The sequence below is a fragment of the Ambystoma mexicanum genome, chromosome 2q (assembly GCF_040938575.1).
Source record: "Ambystoma mexicanum isolate Mex_15411 chromosome 2q, UKY_AmexF1_1, whole genome shotgun sequence".
In the NCBI taxonomy this organism is placed as follows: domain Eukaryota; kingdom Metazoa; phylum Chordata; class Amphibia; order Caudata; family Ambystomatidae; genus Ambystoma; species Ambystoma mexicanum.
This window is the reverse complement of record NC_090924.1, coordinates 1368995154-1369018873: the sequence shown is the minus strand read 5'-3', so window position 1 is coordinate 1369018873 and position 23720 is coordinate 1368995154.

Here is a 23720-nt window from a genome sequence, read left to right as displayed (position 1 = left end):
ATTGCTTAAAAAGGGTTGGACCACCGGGAACCTGAGCATCTTCGAAAAGGAAACTGGGTTCCTAATATTGCTGCTCAACGTGAGCAGAGTTGTCTTGTCTGATCTGGATTTGGATGCTAATTACATCTAGGCTTGTTATTAAGAATGCAATAGTTTCGACCACAGTGGTTTGGTCCCTCCACAGTTGAGTTGTGAGTTGTCTGAACTTGCCGTTCTTATATGTGTTGGAAGCAAGCCACCAGAGTTTGAGATGATCTGGTCACTCCCTGATGTGCCTTCCAGAGGATGGATGAGGAGGGATCCCACCAGCTCACTGTGTCTCCCCCCTCACAAATGCGGTAATACCTCAACGGGTGTCCCACTGCAGAGTTCTTACCAGCAAGTCTACATCTCTCAAGGAACATTGCAAGATACACTTGCAGGACAGGGGCCAGAGCAACAATCAACAGATTGCACGGGGCAGTTATTCCATGAGCCCACTGTGTTCATGATGAGCTTCAGAGATCATGAATGCAAACCTTACTGATAGCAAAGTGTGGACACAACCTTGCGCACTCGACGTGCTGAAGTGCCCGACTCGGTCAGAGTCGGAGCGGGGCGAAGAAGCTGCAGAGTTATTTTGAACCCCACTGCACATGAATAGTGATTCCAAGATGCAGCAGCCTGGCACAGGCACCTTTATAGCCTATCAGGCCCTTTCTAATGGCCATACAGATGATGACACAATTATCCAATGTGAAAACTCTACTAATTATAATATAATGGTGGCTGTTAAGAACTATTGGTACCCGGCGAGGGTCAGTCAGAATGTAACAAATTCTGATTTCTTCGCTCGGGCCTATAACTATGGGCCCTGGGGCATTACAAGACCCGGTAATGGCCCCGCAGCTCGGGGGCTTATTGCTTAATGAATAGCGAAGGAAGGCTGTAACTCTCACAATAATTAAAATGCGAAGAGGCAGGGTCCGGGAGCAAGTAACTAGCAATACAAGGGAACATATTTGAACAACAAATAAACAGCAAATATCCAAAGATACATATTTAGGTCTTTTCATGAGAAATAATATATAAGTTGATATACAAACATACTTGAGAAAACAAAAAAACACAACACAACAATGCCATAAAAAGGCTAAAAAAAAGGTTTTGGAGAAACGCAAGACAGAAGCAAATTCGAAATTCAAAATCCTTGTGCCACTGTAAATAGGGAAGAAAAGTGCATAAATGTGACCCTCCGGTTCCATGTGAAAATGTCCCAGTTTAAAAAGCCATCTTTACAAAAAGTTGTTGGAAAAATGCTGTGGTGTGGCCGCCGTAACCCATGTAATGGAAGCGGGGGACACCCGGGGCCCCTGCTCCCCTTGTTCGGTATAATGGAGACTCTTTTACCAGGCCACACCACTTCCTTTTTCCAGCTGCTTTTTTGTGGACCACTTATTGGAGGATCAAAAGGTCATTATTTAAGAAAAAAATTGTTATGGTTAATACAAAAAAAGAACATAAATTTTCCAATAGAATTCCAACTTGTGTTGTATGAAGAAATTAAGTGTCTTCAGTTGTGTTCACCGTCAGAGGTGGACTGGCCTACAGGGAACTCTGGAGATTTTCCGGTGGGCCTCTACACCCTGGGCCTCTTGTGTGGTATTTCCAAATTTTCTCATAGGAAAAGCATTGTGCTTACTGAAAAGGTGTCATATGGGGCCACTTTGAACATTATTTCCAGGACCCCTTTTGGTCCCCAGTAATTATTTCCAGGGCCTCTTTTAGTTACCAGTCCACCCCTGTTCACCGTGCACTCCTATTTGTGATAATTCTTTAGATTTGGTTATGTATGTAGCTAAAATGCTTTAGATGAGTTTAAGGTGCAGGGGAGAGAACAGTCAACCCTGGCATATGGGTTTTGAACTAAATGACGACAGAATAAATTCCTAATGGAGGAACTCCCATCCCCTGCACACTCTCACAGGCTCAACACTTGATCCAAACAGTCTAGGTTGAATTTTGTTCACACTCTAAGTGTGTTATATTGTAGGCAAAGTTCTTCAATAATTTCAATTAACAAACAAGCAGTTTTTAGTCTTCAATGATAACATCAAGACATAATTCTTTGTGATCTTCATATGTAGTTTTATTTTTCAAAAAAAGCCCAAAGCGTTTCGAGAACAACATCTCTTCTTCAGGGGAATATTCAATATTTCAATCACATCTAAAGAAAGATTTCAAAAGCATATGATTACTAGTTCTGCAGAATGATTAAAAAACTCTAATCTTTCATTCACTATACAAAAGATGTGTTTCCAAAGTAAAGATTTTGTTCAATCACGATTGGTTCATAACCATTTCTAATTATGTAATTTTCATGATTCAATAAATAGTTGTTAATTTGCATCAACATTGACCAATGTTTGACCGCCTTGAACAGCACCACTCTAGAGTTATCTGTGTCTCCATCGCTGTCTATTACCTATGTAGTAAGTGAAGTGTCAGTTGAAGCTTGCTGTTGAAAATAAATCCTATCAGCTGCCTCAGTTGGGTGCTAAATCACTGATGTAAGAAATTATTAAAAAAAGTGAAGCATATTTTCTCAGAAGTACTTTTATGGAGCAAGAAATAATAGACAGTTAAGTGGCTTACCCAGGTTGATACTGGTAAGGTGCCACCAATCGCAATTTGTTGAATAGACCACACTGGTTAACAAAATAATTTTTCAATCCAACCTCCTATTATGGTTCTGTAAATAAGGTCAACATGAATTGTCTAAATGTATTGCCCAACAAACCAAATGGTGAGTTTTTAAAAGGTGAGTTAAAAACAAAGGAGAGTCCCTTACCCTTCTTATGGAGCTGTATAGCCCAATGAGGAATGGGAGGTATTTCAAGTGGATATTGTGGTAATCCCAATCGTTTTCTTACTTCCTGAGTGAACAGCTACAGGTATCTATCTGACTGTTTAGATCGAAATGGTGACAAGCGCTGCAGATTGCACCTCTCATTCATTTTGCATTGCAAGCCTGTCCGTTAATGTGTACAAATAATTTTTACCTTTCCAGAACACGAGACCGGAAAGTAGCTGTGTTTTTGGAATTCTGCATTGTCTTTTATTCTCAATTAATGGAATAGTTACAGTCAGACTGAGAATTGACCTTTGGACTGTGCATGCAGTTTGAGACCGGGGTTAGTATCAGGTCCCTAACAAGTTATCCCCCCCTACGCCTTTTTCTTTCAGTTCCTGTGCCTTCCCTCCCCTTCCCTCCCAACTTGGTTTGACTTTTCCGCAAGACTGTTTTTTCCTTCCAATTTTTAGGGGGACGACTGCACTTTATACTCATCCTGCAATGCAGGGAGCTCAGTTGACTGCCATGCACTTTACCTGTACATATTCCATATTTATTGTCTGTTTGTATGCTGTTTTATCATGGATTCAGAACTATTTGTTATGTGATTTAATATATGAATAATAAAGACTTTTTTGATTTTATACTATCCTTGACCAGGCATATCCCCTCATTGTGCTCTCATATTGATGGTTACTTATCATGCTTGATTTTTCTAGCACTCTGCCCCGCGTCACCCCCTCTTTCTTGTTTACAGGTATCTAAGAAGACACAGTATTTTCAGCAAGAATTCTTTGTTTTAAAAGGATTCCTATTGATTTGGAACTTGGCCTAAGCCAAGAAAAAAACTCTCACTTACCTAAATGTCAGGTGGCAGAGAAGATGGTGTTGTTCCCATTCCTGATGCTGCGTTTGAAAATGAAATAAAATGGCCGTCTTTTAAAGCGGCGCTTAATGGTGATGTTATCACGTAATAACGTGACATGACGTCACTGATGTAAACAAATGTCCGTGTGGTTACGAAAATACAGAAAACATGTATTTACTGGAACAAAAATCACTAATTACTAGATGGTATGTTTCGGTAAACTAAACGAAATAATTGGGGCCGTGTGGTGTCAAGATATAGTATAGTAGCCATGACATCATAGGAAGTCCGTCTCTGTAGGTTACAGCTGTGAACCAAAGTTAAGTTCTAATGCTATACTTGTCTATATAGAAAAGTGAAATGGTCAATCTAACTCATTCTAGCCGTAATGGAACAAGAATAAGGAAAGTGTTCAGGCCGTGTGGAGTCCAAGCTAATGAGGAATAGAAACAAAAATGTTTCAGAGGATGGTTGTCGTTAAAGGAGGGATGAGAGGAGTAATTTTGTGCCGTTATTGGAGAGGATTTTTTATGATGAGAGAAGTGTTCAAGCCATGTGGAGTCCAAACTATCGAGAAATAGAAATAGAAGTGTTACAGAAGATGGTTGTTTGTTAAAGGAGGGATGAGATGATTAATTAGAGATACTCAGAATCGGCCTGAGGAAATGTGTGTTGCCATAAAGTCAAACTAACTGGCATGTCTGTAATAAGTGCATTAGAATGCTGATGGCCTAATGTCTGCACCCCATCTTAATAGCCTTTGTCTGTACTTTACCAAATAACTAGTCCACAATGTTTGTTGTTGAACACATTGTGGTCAAGGATATAGCAATGTACATTCCAATTCTCTTAATGTTCACGTTAAACAGGTATTTGATTGTATTCTGTAATCCAAGGATTGCTATTTGGTAAAACTTGATATACTGCATTACTTTCTGCTCTTCTTCTGTCTCTCTGAGGAGACTTACATTCGGGAATAGTACCAACCTTGTATTTATACTCTGAAATGCCAAGATTTACAATCCATGATAACATTTTGGCTTATTCTGAACCATGGTATACAATGATGACTTTTTCTCTTATTCTGTCTCTCAAAGGAGATTTACAATCTAGAGTCATACCGACCACAATGGTTGAGTCCAAAAAATACTTATTTCAACTAAGCTTGAACCTGATCTACAGTGATGAATTTAAATCTTGCTCTGACTAATTAAGTAGGCTCACTTTCTTCAATGTTAATCTGATCAATATTAATTATCTGCTCTGTATGGTAGTATTCAAAGGCCTATTCGGCTTCTCATCTTTTTCTATGTCTAGTAATCTTATGAATTCTCTAAAGGAATGGTCCCAGGTAGAAATCTTCATTTAGGCCCAACGGGGTCATTGCATCCAACTTGTGCATCCAACACAGTTCTCTTTGTGCCAACCTTTTGGCCAAGTCTCCTCCTCTTGGAGATGCACAAATTACCTTGAGCATTACACACTGTAATTGCGAGATATTGTGTCCATTTTCTTTGAAGTGTCTAGATACTGGGGATTTGACATTTCCCGTTCTTATGTTAGACTTATGTTAAGTCCATCGTTCTCTTGCTTTACGTATTGTCTTCCCTACGTAATACTTTCCACATGGGCATTTTAGTGCAGAGACCACATTTTTACTTTCGCAGGTTGCAAAATCTCTCAGCATTATTTTCTTTCCACTGTTGTGGTGTCTTATATGGTCACCTTTAATAAGATTTGAACAATGCTGGCAATTGAGTCAGGCATACGCTCCTTTCTTTTGTTTCTTCATGGTGGTTTGCAATGATTCTTTTGTTCTTTCTGCCCTGATCAGGCTATCTCTGATATTCTTGCCCCTCTTGTATGCCAATATTGGCGGTTCAGGAAATAGTCTGTTGAGGTTTGGGTCTGACCTAATTAGATCCCGATTTCTGTTGATTACGCTTTTAACTTGGTAGCTTTGACTTGAGTATTTAAGGGTATGGATTAGCCTTGTTGTATCTTTCTTAAGTTGGTCTCTATCTGGTTATCGAACCCATACATTGTATTGCTTTGTCGATAATCTCTTCCGGAAATTGTCTCTTCTTAAATCTTTCCTTCATAATCTCCTGCTCTGATAGTCGTAATAGTAGTAATATGGGAAGTGATGTGATCTTTTTGAAACGGAGAAATTGACTGAATGGCAAATTGTCTTTAAGATAAAGTGGATGAAAGCTTCCAAAATGTAAGACACTGTTTCCATCAGTAGGTTTTCTATAGATGTTTGTGATGCATTCTGTATTTTTCCTTTCCACTTGTACATCCAAAAAATGGATGCTGGGTTTCCCAATCTCCAGTGTGAATGTGATGCCTTCCTGGCAATTGTTAAGGTATACCAGACATTTTTGTAATTCTTCAGTTGTTCCTTGCCAGATACCAAAAATATCGTCAATGAACCGTTTCCAAAATCTGATCTTAGTTTCTTAGTTTTCAAGGGTTCTTTTTCCAATACAAAGTTGTGTTTGAAGTGTAACATAAAAATGTTTACTTAAGATGGTGCTACAGAGGAGCCCATGGAGGTGCCTGATATTTGGAGGTAGAATATACCGTTAAATCTGAAATAGTCATTGTATAGGATGATCCTAATCAACTCTATTGCAAAGACTTTATGTATGACAGTTTCATTCTCTCTGAGTAGGAACCATTCCAGGGCCTCTATACCCTCTTGATGGGGTATTGATTTATATAGACTATTGACGTCTAATGTAAATAGAATCAGGTGTGTTTCTTGTATCCAGATTTCACTGAGTAGTCATAAAAAATGTGCTGTATCTTTTAGGTAAGTGGTGGTTTTCTGTATGAGGGGTTGGAGAGCCTTGACCAAATAAATAGCTAGTGGATAAAAGATACTTTCTGTACCTGCCACTATTGGTCGAAATGGTGGGTTTCTGATATTTGTGTGGACTTTTGGAAGTGCATAGAACACAGGTGTTATGGGGAATTTTTTGATGAGAAAATCACTTGTATGTTCAGATATCCAATCCGAATCGTAGGCTTTATGAATTGTTTCTTTAATAACAGTCCTAATAGACATGATGGGGTCGTTGTCCAGGACTAGATATGTCTGTTTGTCTTCTAGGAGTCTAAGGCAACCTTCATTGTACAAATTGGTGTCCATTAACACCAGTGCTCCACCCTTGTCTGCTGGTTTGAGTGTTATTGTATTGTCCTGTGACAACTCCTTGGTCAGTTTGAGTTGATGACTCCTGATGTTCATTTTATTAGAATTGCTGTATTTCAACCTTTTAAGGTCTTTTTTTGTTTTCAAGTTGAACAACTGTATGACCGGATGGTTTATCTGTGGATGAAACGTGCTTTTTTTCCATCTCTACGTAGTGTAATGTGGGTCGTTGTTCTCCTATGTCTGGAAGTCCATCAAAAAATACTCTTAGTTCCATCTTTCTGATGAGTTTGAAAAGGTTCACCTCTTCTTCAAAGATACTGGCATTATTAGTGGGGATGAAAGAGATCCCTACGTTCAATGTATCAATCTGGCTCTTGGTAAGTATCTTAGTTGAGATGTTCAAGACAATAGACTCTGTTATTTGTTCTTCAGTCTTTGCTTTCTTTTTCCCTCTGCAGGTTTGTTTCCTTCAAAAAAAGGAACCTCAGGTTTTACAGCTGTCGAGGGACCTGGTGGTGTTGGTGGTACTTCTTCGGTTGATCCTGGTCTTGTCAGACTTGTGACTGGAGTTCTGTCAATGTTTTCCCTTTCCCCACTTGTTGATCGCTACTCTCTGTACTGTTTGTAGGTCCTTGTGGTCTTGTTGGTCTGGTCGGGTTTGGTCTTGAGTTTTGATAAAATTCCTGCCACGAGTAGACGATATCCTGTGAGTAGTCCAGGGTATCTCTATGGAACTTCCTTATCTCCCTTTGCTCAATGTCCCTCTTGTATGAATCTAATTTATTGTTGGCATCCTCCAACATTGCTTTTAATTGATCTCCTGTTTTCAATTTCGATAGCTGTTGTGTGACTTCTTCAATTTTTTGTTTGATAGATGATAACATAACATAAAGATTTAGATAATTCTTCTATGGTCAATAAAATGAGGTCTAGTGAGCATTTATTGAGGATCTGTTCCCATCTTTTCACAAAAGTTTGATTTTCTTCACATAGTGTAGGTCTTAGCTATACCCGTAAGCCACTTGGTATTCGTTTGCTCTTGTAGTACTGAGCCAAGGTCGGGGCGTGGAGTTTCTGAGATATTTCTCTTCGGATTAGTTTTTCCAATTTGAATATCAATCTTTCTGGATTATTATCTCCTTTGCTTTCTTTATCTGCATCCTTGATTAGGCCCAAAATTTTGGTTGCCTCTTCTTCGCTAAAAGCTAAGGTAGCTGCTGACTTTTTAACGATGTTAAGTCCATCGTTCTCTTGCTTTACGTATTGTCTTCCCTACGTAATACTTTCCACATGGGCATTTTAGTGCATAGACCACATTTTTACTTTCGCAGGTTGCAAAATCTCTCAGCATTATTTTCTTTCCACTGTTGTGGTGTCTTATATGGTCACCTTTAATAAGATTTGAACAATGCTGGCAATTGAGTCAGGCATACGCTCCTTTCTTTTGTTTCTTCATGGTGGTTTGCAATGATTCTTTTGTTCTCTCTGCCCTGATCAGGCTATCTCTGATATTCTTGCCCCTCTTGTATGCCAATATTGGCGGTTCAGGAAATAGTCTGTTGAGGTTTGGGTCTGACCTAATTAGATCCCGATTTCTGTTGATTACGCTTTTAACTTGGTAGCTTTGACTTGAGTATTTAAGGGTATGGATTAGCCTTGTTGTATCTTTCTTAAGTTGGTCTCTATCTGGTTATCGAACCCGTACATTGTATTGCTTTGTCGATAATCTCTTCCGGAAATTGTCTCTTCTTAAATCTTTCCTTCATAATCTCCTGTTCTGATAGTCGTAATAGTAGTAATATGGGAAGTGATGTGATCTTTTTGAAACGGAGAAATTGACTGAATGGCAAATTGTCTTTAAGATAAAGTGGATGAAAGCTTCCAAAATGTAAGACACTGTTTCCATCAGTAGGTTTTCTATAGATGTTTGTGATGCATTCTGTATTTTTCCTTTCCACTTGTACATCCAAAAAATGGATGCTGGGTTTCCCAATCTCCAGTGTGAATGTGATGCCTTCCTGGCAATTGTTAAGGTATACCAGACATTTTTGTAATTCTTCAGTTGTTCCTTGCCAGATACCAAAAATATCGGCAATGAACCGTTTCCAAAATCTGATCTTAGTTTCTTAGTTTTCAAGGGTTCTTTTTCCAATACAAAGTTGTGTTTGAAGTGTAACATAAAAATGTTTACTTAAGATGGTGCTACAGAGGAGCCCATGGAGGTGCCTGATATTTGGAGGTAGAATATACCGTTAAATCTGAAATAGTCATTGTATAGGATGATCCTAATCAACTCTATTGCAAAGACTTTATGTATGACAGTTTCTTTCTCTCTGAGTAGGAACCATTCCAGGGCCTCTATACCCTCTTGATGGGGTATTGATTTAGATAGACTATTGACGTCTAATGTAAATAGAATCAGGTGTGTTTCTTGTATCCAGATTTCACTGAGTAGTCATAAAAAATGTGCTGTATCTTTTAGGTAAGTGGTGGTTTTCTGTATGAGGGGTTAGAGAGCCTTGACCAAATAAATAGCTAGTGGATAAAAGATACTTTCTGTACCTGCCACTATTGGTCGAAATGGTGGGTTTCTGATATTTGTGTGGACTTTTGGAAGTGCATAGAACACAGGTGTTATGGGGAATTCTTTGATGAGAAAATCACTTGTATGTTCAGATATCCAATCCGAATCGTAGGCTTTATGAATTGTTTCTTTAATAACAGTCCTAATAGACATGATGGGGTCATTGTCCAGGACTAGATATGTCTGTTGGTCTTCTAGGAGTCTAAGGCAACCTTCATTGTACAAATTGGTGTCCATTAACACCAGTGCTCCACACTTGTCTGCTGGTTTGAGTGTTATTGTATTGTCCTGTGACAACTCCTTGATCAGTTTGAGTTGATGACTCCTGATGTTCATTTTATTAGAATTGCTGTATTTCAACCATTTAAGGTCTTTTTTGGTTTTCAAGTTGAACAACTGTATGACCGGATGGTTTATCTGGGGATGAAACGTGCTTTTTTTCCATCTCTAGGTAGTGTAATGTGGGTCGTTGTTCTCCTATGTCTGGAAGTCCATCAAAAAATACTCTTAGTTTCATCTTTCTGATGAGTTTGAAAAGGTTCACCTCTTCTTCAAAGATACTGGCATTATTAGTGGGGATGAAAGAGATCCCTACGTTCAATGTATCAATCTGGCTCTTGCTAAGTATCTTAGTTGAGATGTTCAAGACAATAGACTCTGTTATTTGTTCTTCAGTCTTTGCTTTCTTTTTCCCTCTGCAGGTTTGTTTCCTTCCAAAAAAGGAACCTCAGGTCTTACAGCTGTCGAGGGACCTGGTGGTGTTGGTGGTACTTCTTCGGTTGATCCTGGTCTTGTCAGACTTGTGACTGGAGTTCTGTCAATGTTTTCCCTTTCCCCACTTGTTGATCGCTACTCTCTGTACTGTTTGTAGGTCCTTGTGGTCTTGTTGGTCTGGTCGGGTTTGGTCTTGAGTTTTGATAAAATTCCTGCCACGAGTAGACGATATCCTGTGAGTAGTCCAGGGTATCTCTATGGAACTTCCTTATCTCCCGTTGCTCAATGTCCCTCTTGTATGAATCTAATTTATTGTTGGCATCCTCCAACATTGCTTTTAATTGATCTCCTGTTTTCAATTTCGATAGCTGTTGTGTGACTTCTTCAATTTCTTGTTTGATAGATGATAACATAACATAAAGATTTAGATAACTCTTCTATGGTCAATAAAATGAGGTCTAGTGAGCATTTATTGAGGATCTGTTCCCACCTTTTCACAAAAGTTTGATTTTCTTCACATAGTGTAGGTCTTAGCTATACCCGTAAGCCACTTGGTATTCGTTTGCTCTTGTAGTACTGAGCCAAGGTCGGGGCGTGGAGTTTGGATTAATTTTTCCAATTTGAATATCAATCTTTCTGGATTATTATCTCCTTTGCTTTCTTTATCTGCATCCTTGATTAGGCCCAAAATTTTGGTTGCCTCTTCTTCGCTAAAAGCTAAGGTAGCTGCTGACTTATCGGTTAAAGTGTTAATTTTGGAGAATGACATCTCCTTTTCTTTCTCTACACTTTAAGGTTAGTGGGTGCTAGTGAAATCGATATGCCACCCCAATCAAGGGTAAGTATATAGAGAATACAGTTGTGTTCACCGTGCACTCCTATTTGTGATAATTCTTTAGATTTGGTTATGTATTTAGAAAAAATGCTTTTAATGAGTTTAAGGTACAGGGGAGATAACAGTCAACCCTGGCATATGGATTGTGAACTAAATGAAGACAGAATAAATTCCTAATGGAGGAACTCCCACCCCCTGCACACTTTCACAAGCTCAATACTTGAGCCAAACAGTCTAGGTTGAATTTTGTTCACATTCTAAGTGTGTTATATTGTAGACAAAGTTATTCATTCATTTCAATTGACAAACAAGCAGTTTTTAGTCTTCAATGATAACATCAAGACATAATTTGACTCCATAGCAACACACATTTCCTCAGGCCGATTCTGAGTATCTCTAATTAATCCTCTCATCCCTCCTTTAACGAACAACCATCTTCTGTAACATTTATATTTCTATTTCTCGATAGGTTGGACTCTACAACGCTTGAACACTTCTCTCATCATAAAAATCCTCTTTGATAAAGGCACAAAATTACTCCTCTCATCCCTCCTTTAACGACAACCATCCTCTGAAACATTTTTGTTTCTATTCCTCATTAGCTTGGACTCCACACGGCCTGAACACTTTCCTTATTCTTGTTCCATTACGGCTAGAATGAGTTAGATTGACCATTTCACTTTCCTACATAGACAAGTATGGTATTAGAACTTAACTTTGGTTCACAGCTGTAACCTACAGAGACGGACTTTCAATGACGTAATGGCTACTATATCTTAACACCACACGGCCACACCGCCCCAATTATTTTGTTTAGTTTACCTAAACATACCATGTAGTAATTAGTGATTTTTCTTCCAGTAAATACATGTTTTCTGTATTTTCGTAAGTGCAGGGACATTTGTTCACATCAGTGACATCATGTCACGTTATTGCGTGATGACATCACCATTAAGCGCTGCTTTAACATACGGCCATTTTATTTCCATTTCAAACGCAGCATCGGGAATGAGAAGAACACTATCTTCTCTGCCACCTGACATTTAGGTAAGTGAGAGTTTTTGTCTTGGCTTAGGCCAAGTTCCAAATCAATAGGAATCCTTTTAAAACAGAGAAATCTTGATGAAAATACTGTGTCTTCTTAGATACCTAAAGCTATTCACTCAGGAAGTAAGAAAACGATTGGGATTACCACAATATACACCTGAAATACCTCCCATTCCCCATTGGGCTATACAGCTCCATAAGAAGGGTAAGGGACTCTCCTTTTAAAAACTCACCATTTGGTTTGTTGGGCAATACATTTAGACAATTCATGTTGACCTTATTTACAGAACCATAGTAGGAGGTTGGATTGAAAACTTATTTCATTAACCAGTGTGGTCTATTCAACAAATTGTGATTGGTGGACCCTTACCAGTATTAACCTGAGTAAGACACTTAACCATCTTTTATTTCCTGCTCTATAAATGTACTTCTGAGAAAATATGCTTCACTTTTTTATAATTTCTTACATCAGTGATTTAGCACCCAACTGACGCAGCTGATAGGATTTATTTTCAACAGCAAGCTTCAACTGACACTTCACTTACTACATAGGTAATAGACAGCGATGGAGAGACAGATAACTCTAGAGTGGTGTTGTTCAAGGAGGTCAAACATTGTTCAATGTTGATGCAAATTAAAAACTATTTATTGAATCATGAAAATTACATAATTAGAAATGGTTATGAACCAATGATGTGATTGAACAGAAGCTTTACTTTGGAAACACATCTTTTGTATGTTGAATTAAATATTATGAGTTTTATTAATCATTCTGCAGAACTAGTAATCATATGCTTTTGAAATCTTTCTTTAGATGTGATTGAAATATTGAATATGCCCCTGAAGAAGAGATGTTGTTCTTTGAACGCTTTGGGCCTTTTAAAAAAAAAAAAAACTACATATGAAGATTACAAAGAATTATGTCTTGATGTTGTCATTGAAGACTAAAAACTGCTTGTTTGTTAATTGAAACGATTGAAGAACTTTTTCTACAATATAACACACTTAGAACAAAATTCAACCTTGACTGTTTGGCTCAAGTGTTGAGCCTGTGAAAGTGTGCAGAGGACGGGAGTTCCTCCATTAGGAATTTATTCTGTCTTCTTCTTGTATGAAGAAATTAAGACAATATTTATGATCTGTTGACTTAAGGACACATACATTTCTGTTTTGGTCACCATTTATATATGAGTCAAGTAATTGAATGCACGGCCATAGATGCTCACACCAGAAGAAATACAACCCTCTAGGGAAAAAGGGCCAAGAGATTCTTGTAAGAATAGTACGTTTTTAATCACACAAAATAGTTAGGCCAGCAAAGAACACTGCTGCTCGAAAACGTTCTGTCGTAAAATAGTACAAGCAGAAGGTTATAAGGAAACACAACGTCACTATTGATGCCACATATACAGTATAAACCCACATGGCTGTTGGTGAGACCCTATACATGGTCGGCCTACTAAATAGAGGATGTCAATCGGTTTATTGGTCCCAGCCTGTCCGTCTGTCTTCCATCACGTGGGGTCAGCTGGGCTGATCGCCTCCAGGGAAGGAAGGTCACGTTCTTCATTACTTACTGTTTTAGGGCAATGCTACTCTATCATTATGGCTGGCACCTGGGAAGCTGTAGGACTGCCACAGGGGGAGGCGTAAGATCAGGCTGTTCCACACATTCTTCTCTCATTCCATATCACACTATCCGCACTCAGGGTGACCACCCTCACTTTGGACTATATATTATTCCTACCTGTACCTCGTATTACAAAGTGTGTCATTACGAAATAAGGTGAAATGGTTGTGTTCCTTTACATCTTTTATGACCACTGGGTGCATGGCTGTTGGTCTGGGGGTCACCTACTATCGTGGAATTTGCGGGTCTTGGACTGGGGCAGTTGCAGGTGTCATAACTCCTGGTGGCCTGGGTGGGGGTTGGAGGTCTGCTTTTGGTCTGGATGTGATGGATATGAACAGTGAGGCACCTGGTGATGTCTCGTGGCCTTGCAGGGCACTTTTCTTCTTGGGAGAACAAGTATTCGAAACAGTTAAGGTCAAAGGGAAGTTCCAATGGGAATTAGCAGCACAGGTCTTTCTACCATCAGCGCTTGGGCCTGTTCAGGTTTCTTCATCAAAAGGGATAGCCAATGAGCAGGAGGAGGTCTGATTACATTCTCCGAATGAAGCACATAGGAACCCACACAGCTAAGAGCTGGATAAAGTCTTGAACTGATTACGGTAGGGCTGTAGGAAGCCCGGAAGAGAGGGTACTTGTGAAGCCTGAATACTGGAGGAGGTTTGGCGAAGCAAGGTGAAAGAGGGGCCTGAGGCGCAGAAAAGGCAGTCAGTAACTGCTCCAAAACCAACCAATAACAAGGCTTTGTTTTGTTGCATTATAATATTGATGGACGTAGAAGAATAGGTTTCATAGGGATGGATTTAGAAGACTAAGTTTGAGAGCTTATGTTTTTGGACAATCTTTTGGAAGATTTTGTGTTGTTAGCATAGGGTAGCCTGGAAGCCAGCCGATTTAATAAGAATAGGGGTTGGAACTTTTAGTTGCCCATCCATTTTGGGACTTTATGTTGTAGACTAGAGGGGCTCAAGAAGAGACTTGGGCCTCATTAGGAGTTTTGTAGTAACCGGCCAGTGCAACCCCAACCCCATAACACTGAATCCTGTGACTCACTTTCCGGTGCCACTTAGACATGCCAAGTCCCGGGGCGTGGGAAGTCAGGCATCGGATTTTGTAACTTTCCATTCCCATAGTATCCCATCGGGCATACTATGGCAGTGGGGAGACGGAAGCACTGGCACTGTTGCTAAAGGTGCCGGTGCTTTCTGTGAAAAGTCTGCCTAGTGGGGCCGTTGCGCCTGGCAGGTCAGAACAGCCAGGCGCGATGGCCCAAGTAGGCAAACACATAGTGTGGCAGGCTGAAAAAAGGGGGCCAGTAATCTAATCACCACCTTTGTTTCCAGACCGCCAGACTCATAATGAGGCCCAAGGACTTGCATGTTTAGTTGATGAAATATATACTTTGAAACTGAATGGCTTAGGGGGTCAGAAACCTGGAAGGAAGCCCCCTTTATATCGTGATCCCCTGTTAGCTGTTTCATCTAGAACAAATCCCTCTTTGGTTATAGTTCTGACGCTAGAACAGTGTTCTTAAAATTGTGGGACTTGCCCTCATAGGGGGGCACGAAGGATGTCCAGGTAGGGTGCAGAGGTCTTTAAAAAGGGAATACATTGACTGCTTTTAATAGAAAATATAAGCAGTTATGGCTTGTGAGGGTTCCAGAAACAATATTTTACTCAAAGGGAGGATCGTTCAGTATACAAAAGTTTGAATACTATTGCCCTAGGACCGATAGGAGTTACTTGAACCCCTATTGACCAGAATTCATACATAAAGCCATCCCGTTTAACCACAGTCAGTGTCAAGTGAGTCATTGCTCAACCATACTACGTTTGGTAATATCACATTTCGTGATCTTACTCTGGAACAGGAAACTCAAAATGTGTCGATAGTTAGATAGTTGCATAGGACCTGCAGATATTTCTGAGAGGTGGGGAAACTTCAAGGTTTTTGAAGGCCACAGGCATTGATCAATGTTGAGTAGTTTAGTTCAGCAGGAGTTCTGAGTTCAAGGGTCCGCAAGGCGCTATAATGTCTTTCACAAAAGCTGCCGGGTATTAGTGGGCTGTTTGATGTTAGTGCTGTTTTGAACTGTGGGGTTGGTAAAGACATATCACTTGATTGTCCACATGGACATCTTCATCCTCTCAGGCAATTTGAATGCTCGGAATGCAGTGAATAACTACTGATATTGACCCCATGCAAACATTCTGACTTCAGAAGCAGACAGAGAAACAACATAAAGTAATGAAGCTTCTCCTGCCACATTTTTCCACCTTCTCTATGTCAATCCACCAGTAGACTCGTAAGTGCAAGTCATTAAGCAATTTCTTCCAGTTTTTCTGATATTTAAATATTACAAAATAAAACCACATTTAATTTACTGATATGCTTTCTGTGTTTGATTTACTATTTACTTAGCTCACTGTTTACTTCACTGCTACAACTTCCAAACCTACATATGTGGTATACCTATATACCGCTGTGCACCAATACCGTTGTAGACCTAGGAAGGGTTCCTTATTGCTTTCTAGCTTATGAGACGAGGGGAACTTGGGGCCGGGTCACTATTCCACAATATCATGTATCTTTACTGCATGTGGTAAGCAGGCAGCAACTGGAGGGTTCCCCATGATCTAGAGCCAGTAATCCCCCATCCTAGATATCCCTTGTACTCCATTAGGGAAATTAGATACTATTGCACCCACACGGGTAACACCACATTTGTGGTAACACTTTTGTGCGATGAATCTTCCTCCACACACTGCCAGGCAGTGTTGAAGTGTTTCAGTTATGAACCTGGTATTTTGGCAGAGCGGTAAAACATGCGATACTCAGAAATGTGCCATGCCTTACCATCAGCAAGCTTGTAATGAGGCCCTTTGTCTAATCTAAATATAAAAGTCATGTAAGTGGGAATAGTATGTGATAACCCTGGCCATAGAAAAGTGTTGTTACCACATCTTCGCTAAGGGGAGTCAAACAGGGAGATTGCATCCTCGTGGCTCGGACAGTTTGCGGGACAGGATGCAGACTTTCATCTTCCTCTGCATTTTTGGATCACTCAGGGTGTGAGCAGCAAAGTGGCTTCTACAGCGGGAGGGTGGGGCGGTGGGGCAGATTGACTCTCCACCTGGCTTGTTGACAGAGGTATATTCTAAGATTGTTGGGTTTTAAATCAGGTCACAAGAGGGTAAACACTTCACATTGGTCGAGAGCCCTGCACTCGATAGACTCCCCACAAACGTGGCTAGTCCTTCCTCTAAATATACACTGAGATTGGGTGACTGGGGGCCCTTAGACAGAGAAAAACAATAAGGCGGTTTGTATGACAACCCCTCCTTCCACCAAGATCCAGGTCTGTCGAAAATGATATATGAACTGTTCTTGAAAATGCAACATTTGTGCTGTTTTACGATGTGCTAAGTAATTGTGTTATGCTATTAAGGTTAACTGGTGTGATATACACTTCATACCACATTGCTTATATGGCTGTTTGTATATGCGATACATTATACAAAAGTCTAGTAAACATTACAACACACTTCTGGGGATGTGCGTCACCATCCTCTCCCACCACCAGTGAGGTTACCAACCCCCCGACACCCCCACAATGGTTATGATACACTCTATACCTAATGGGAATATTGACCTTTAGTTATGGACCTTTAGTTAATGAACTATCATAAGCAGGGTGGATATCCAAGCCCGGGACGTCATTTCACCAAAATGCCAGGGGTAGCGGAAGTGATCCTCTTTTAAACCCTCACCATTGCCCACAAGTGCATGCACATGGATGTCCCTATTTACCTCAATGGCAGTATCACCCTAAAATCTTCACCACAGACACTAAGATCTAGCTCCAGCACGTTTCTGAACATTCCGCGCTACAAGTGTAAAAAGATTCCCTGTGGCCGCACCTACACTTTGGAACACCCTACCTGCACATATTAGGAATTAACAATCCTACAAGCTTTTCAAGAAATTGGTCAAAACATGGCTCTTTGACAAATATGATTGATGTCTCCTGATCTGCTTACAAGTCTGGTATCTGCAATATTTTCTGTGTCTTCGCAAACAAATCTTGTAACAAGCAAACGTATGTAACTAACGCTGTGATACCCCAGCGTTTGGGCGTTTTAACAAATGCAAAAAATACAAAAAATAAAAATCACAATGCACTACATTCAGTAACATCCTAGAGAACTCGGGAGCCATCTCTGGATGTCAGGAGCTGGAACACACCACACTGACTGGGCCATAATGCGCTACAGATTTTGGAGCTGTGTGCGTCTTGAGGCAGAGGAGTAGCCAGAACTATCTATCAGTCGTTCCTGAAACTAATGTAGTTGGGCCCACTGCAGTGACATTAAAATCTATTTAATACACACACAGTGTGCATTTCCAGATTCCGGATGGGCATTGCCTGCTCAGGCCCTATCGTGTCTACGCCTCTGTCCTGAGGTGAACTTTCCAGACAGTGTGTGAGCTGCATCTCCTTGCATAGGTTGCACTTGGTTTTGTTGACCAATACACAGGTCTCTAAGTCTGGTCAGTAAGGTCCAAATCTACTCTATATTTTGAGGACATCCACATAAACTAAACTGGAGTTCATAAAATCAAAGGACCGACTTAGTGACCCCTAAACTAAGGTGTTGCAGTAGCATTGCAAGTCCTACAGAGGCCATACACTTGTGTAAATGAAGGTTGTGCTTTACATTGACTGTCTAGACTGTGACTATACCCCCGGGACTCCCTCCTTCCGACAGCAACTAACAGTGAGCTCACTCTGTCTTGCTGCATTAACTAAGCCAGTTCACTGAGGGTGTACCCACCAGTGAACCTTTGAACTACCTCAAATATTCCTAGTTTCCAACTCCACTCGGGAGTCGTATGATTCTCATAATTGTGCACAGTGGTCAGAAACTCTTAGCCACTTTCGACTGATAACGTTTCAGGAGTGAGAGAGCTTTGAGCCGTTTATAATTTAAACCTATTGTAGCCTTTTTAAATACTGATCACAGCTATTCAGAACATATGTTGCTTAACATCCATATTCTTGATAAACTATAATGTATATGAATAAAAGATATAGTTTTAGAATCACCTGCTTAAGCCTTAGGACAATTGTTCCCCTGGTACTTAACTAGCGACGGTCCAAGTGTAACTTAAACTGAAAACCTACCTCCTCTCCTCCAAGTTACCCTCTTAACCCACCTCTCATCTGCCTTCAAACGCAGATTTTTCCTGCCTCTGTCCCTCACTTTCTCTGCCTCCACTCCTCCATCTAGGTCACACATAGCTAGCCGTACTGCCTATCTGCACTTAAAAATGTCTAACTTTGATTGTCCTTAATCTATGTATGTGCACACATGTATTGTCCCGGGAGACTGTTCCATGTACTCACTTCCACAACCTAGTCAGACTGCCACTCAAACGCACCCCATTGTAAGAAGCTCACTGCTTCCCGTCAAATCTGATATCTTATCTACGTTCTTTTGTGATCAAAAGAGCATTGTTCTTCCCTGTATTCAAATGAAAACAAATGGAAATAAACTCTTGGTACTTCTGAAGAAGGGCCAAATAAACTTTGCTACACTGCTGCATGTCCTAATGTGTATGGTTTAAACTGTGCGGAAAACAGAAATGTTGCCAAACTGCTTGCATCCTTGTTTTTCAAATGTGGGAATTGGTAGGTGCCTTTGGTTAATTTTAGTGGCTTTGGTACCATGAAGCCTGTCTGCTCATCCAATCCTAGCATCTCAACTTCACTACATTGTGTGAGCCTGTAAAGGAAATGGTAGCTGCTGTGTTAGCACATTCTAAATATGCGCTGCGAGGTTGGCACTGGAAGCATCATTGTGTCTCCCGCTATCCCCGGCAGACCTCTTACCTATCGGAATTGGGGGCTGCTCAGGAAAGGGATAACATCAGCAATGAGCTTTCTATACAAGGTGAGCACTTGCCTCTCTGAAGGTCCATGGAGAGAGAAACTCTTTTGCTAAGAACCATGGGAAATCTTTTTGTGTTGCAGAGCATGAATGCTGGTGGAATGGGCTAAGACAAAAGAAAATGAAAGGTGATCAGACCATTCAATGGGGTGTGAAATTAAATCCAGTATAGGTATATGCAAGTTTCAAGGGATTCAATATAGGCCTGCGACTCGACGATTAAACTTCGCCGAAAGCCCGGGGAATGTGTGTTATCAAAAGGAGTGGTGGGGGGTCCTTTGAGGACTGTCTGTGTAATGTTATACTAGTTCTATCTTCCCAGATGGTAGTACGTGCAGTGTCCTGTGTTCCTCACACACTGCTTTAAGGATATCTACACATTAAGGGTGCTGCATGTAAAAAAGAGCATCTTCTGGCCAATGTAGTGTAGTGTATTACATTTATCAAAGTGAAAATGTTAAAGCTAATACCAACACATGTCATCCCACCCTACTGACCATTAACCAACCCTTCGATGAATCCTTTGATTCTTTGAACTATGGCATTTTACACAGATGCATCCTACTCTCACTGCACATTTGCCCCTTGAAATAGAAGGACATCTGTGAAGGTGGAAATTTCCCGTGCCTTTAAGATTTTAAGTGATAAAATGATGCAGGTAATTCTGCCTGGGAGAGTGACCTCTGTGAATCAAGCTTATTCTCATAATGTTCCATGTCAAAAAGCATAGTGCACACACGTGCCTCTGCTGTGACTGTCTACTCACATCGACAAGGGTTAACTTTTTCCTTAAATAGCTCTGAACAAAATTATATAATTGTAGCAACCTAGAGCATGGTATAAGTTTGTTTAATAGCAAAATATAGACATGGCTCTGTTTGACATGGTAGCTGCTGGGATTACACAACTATGCAGCCAAAATCAATTAGTGTACTGTTATTACCAGTTCGGTGAGCAGTGACTCATTCATCTCAGAGCCCAGCGTCGATTCAGTTGTCAGGGCTTTTATTACCCAAAGTAGCCATTTGGACCCCACCCAGAAAACACGTTTTTTGATTACCCTGAGAAGACGTCACCTGCTCCATGGAACAGGAAACTGTCCCTAGGGAGTTAGATAGGAACCAGTTCTTCAAAAGCAGCTCTGTCAGTCGAAATGGCCATTATCACGAGGCTGCTGATTACTGAAGCCTCTTTCAAGTAGGCCGACAGAGTAAGAGTCTGAGTCAGAGAAGCATAACAGAGGATTCCAAAGTAAGAAGGGTTCCACCATTATAGGATTTGCTAGCGCTTCCAAGCTTATTGTTCCCATCCCCACTTGCTGCAGGCAGAGCAAACTGAGTACGACATCACAAGGCAAAGGACTCTTGTAACAGCAGTAATGATTGGGTGATTTACAGAAGGTTAGAAGGTAACCAATCCACAGTGGCCTTTATCCTAGCATAACCTTAGCAGATTCATCCTTTGACTCTGAAGGAAGAAGGATTCACCTGTAACTTTGTTGGGAGTGCCATCTGCACCAAAGCCCGCTGTAGAGGAGGAGCCATTTGCCTCTACTGGAAATCCCGCCCCTATTTTGCCCATATGTTGGAAACCGGAAATTGCGACATTCACACCAGTAATGGTACCTATCCCACGAACAATCCGCAAAACAAGGTAACCATTGAGAAAGCCCTGTATGATGTACCCGCGGAGAGATGACAGCCTCTTTAAGGAGGTTCCTGAAGAAGTGGAAAGATGAATGAAAGAGGAGATTGGTGACATCACATGAAGGAGAGATGACGCACCAAGAAGAGATGGCAAGGAAGAAAGTATATAGACCTTATAGAATCTGATGACGAAGTAAGGAATCTAGTAACATTTTATGTGCGGCATGAAGATTGCACATGCGTAGAACACTGAAGAAAATATAAATCACTTTATAATTGTACAGATGCTGAAACGCAAGTACACTAAGTAACCATGAAGGCTAGCTATACATAGTGAATAGACTGTAGGCGGTTCAGCCAATATATATATATATGTATAGAATCTGGATGTTCCACGTCGTATTTTAGCAAACCAGGACCTCAGTAGCAAATGGCTGAAAGTGTGGTGCAGTAGAGAAAGGCAGCTGAAGATGGAGGACGTATCGAGAAGCCTTGTCTGGCCCAGTGTCAAGGGTTTGGGAAACTAAGAAACTGGCTATCTATTTGAGAAGATACAATGAACGTGAGAAGTGAGGCGAGCTCAGGTTGAGGTGCAATGGAAAAACACTATAAGTGCCCAGTTTTATTCATTTATTAGTGTTAAAGGCAAAGCAGGAGCTCAAAACACGGTCTCCTGTCACATGGGGTAGATGGAAAAAGACTTTGGGCAAGCTACAGCGAGACTGAAGATAAGAACGTACTCACACTCCCTACTATTCTCAGACACAGTGATACTTTGCAAGGCCGAGTTCAAAGACGATTCAAATGGCAGACAGCAGGAGTGACGATGGATGATAGGCTAATTGGGTGGGGAGGCCACCCACAAGCACCTGGGGTACCAGCTTGCGTGGGCCACGTAGCAAAGAGCCCTATAGTTTGAAAGCCAATGAAACAATCTGTATTTGATAACAGTGAAGATGACTTGCACTAGGTTTGGGCATAGTTGTCCACCTGACTATAGAGACACAATTATAATCATATCCCCCATAGAAAGTACACCTAGATGTTCCCCATACACCAACCACAATCTCAGATAGGTTTTCTTAGTTTGCCACATAGTATGGCATCAGTGATGATGAGGTTCTGCTATAAAAGTGTATTTTTTCATGTATAACTTTGAGAGATATGCTGTGAGACGTCTGTTGATGTCTGTTGTACTCCCTTTTTTAGACAATTGCTAATAAAACAGCTAAGATTTGGCAACTTTCCTGGGTAGGTCTTATTATTGGTGTAAGAGTAAATTCTGCATCTCCATCCATCCATCCAATAAAGCGTTACCTCATTAAAAGGGCCCACGGGTTCACCGCTACCACTGAGATGATGACCGAGAGCTTCAAGGAAAACCATCCCAAGGGAATATTTGGAGTTATTGTGGACAAAGGCCTATCTATTGCACGAACACTAGATCTAGGACGCTGCTCACTGGAGGTGAAAGATTCCTCTGGTGCTCTCTGACAACCTTCCTGGCATGGAAGTGCAGAACTGAAGACCCATCTCGTCCCTAGAGACCTTGACTGGGTCTCCCAGCAAATAAATTGCCTAGTAGCAGCCCAAATCGTGACTCCTCTCTTAAGACACTTTTCGAGCCAGCTCAAAAGTGATTGACTCACTTTTAGCCACTACAGTGCCTGCAGTGCTGCCTTTGGCACTTTAAAGGCTTTGACTCGACCGCTGGCTCGATCCTGTAGAAGAAACTGACACACAAGGTCTCAACAGTCGCCTCTATTCATTGGAAGCCTCATTCCAACCAAACTTGAGGTGCCGTCTAAAAACGCTGGAGGTCACCGACTCAACCAGTATTGAATACCAACCTGAGCCATCACGAGACCTTGTCTTGGTGCATACTTGCCATTGGGAATCTCGAATCAACCCATCTGGACATTGTCTCCAATTGCAGCAAATCAGCTAGAAGCCAAGCTTGATTCTGTTGAGCCCCAAAGACGATCATTGGAAGGAATAGTGGTTCTATTCAAACTCGACCATCTTAGAGGGATCTAGTGACTTGTAGGAACGCACACTATGACTTTTTAGAGACAATTCCAATGACTCTGACATTGCTGCTGAAATATGTTCCTGTGCACCCATGTCGTCATCTCAGAATATCTCCTTTAGATCAAATGCATAATTTTTCTTAGTTTTTTTTTTTTTTACATGGGTGGGTTATAGTGTTTGGATTCTTTTTTTAATTGTTAATTTAGTTAAAATACCCTATTTCATAGATTTGTTGAACATATTTTTATTTTGGCATCACAGTACTATTCCTCTTTGATTTTCTTCTGTATAAATGAACTGGATCTTCCCCAATGTTTTGTTGAGGGGGGTTCGGTGTCGCAGAGGCGGGGAGAAAGTAACCACCATACAGATTGCTTTTTGGAGTATAGACAAGTTCAACGCACTCGTTCTCATAAA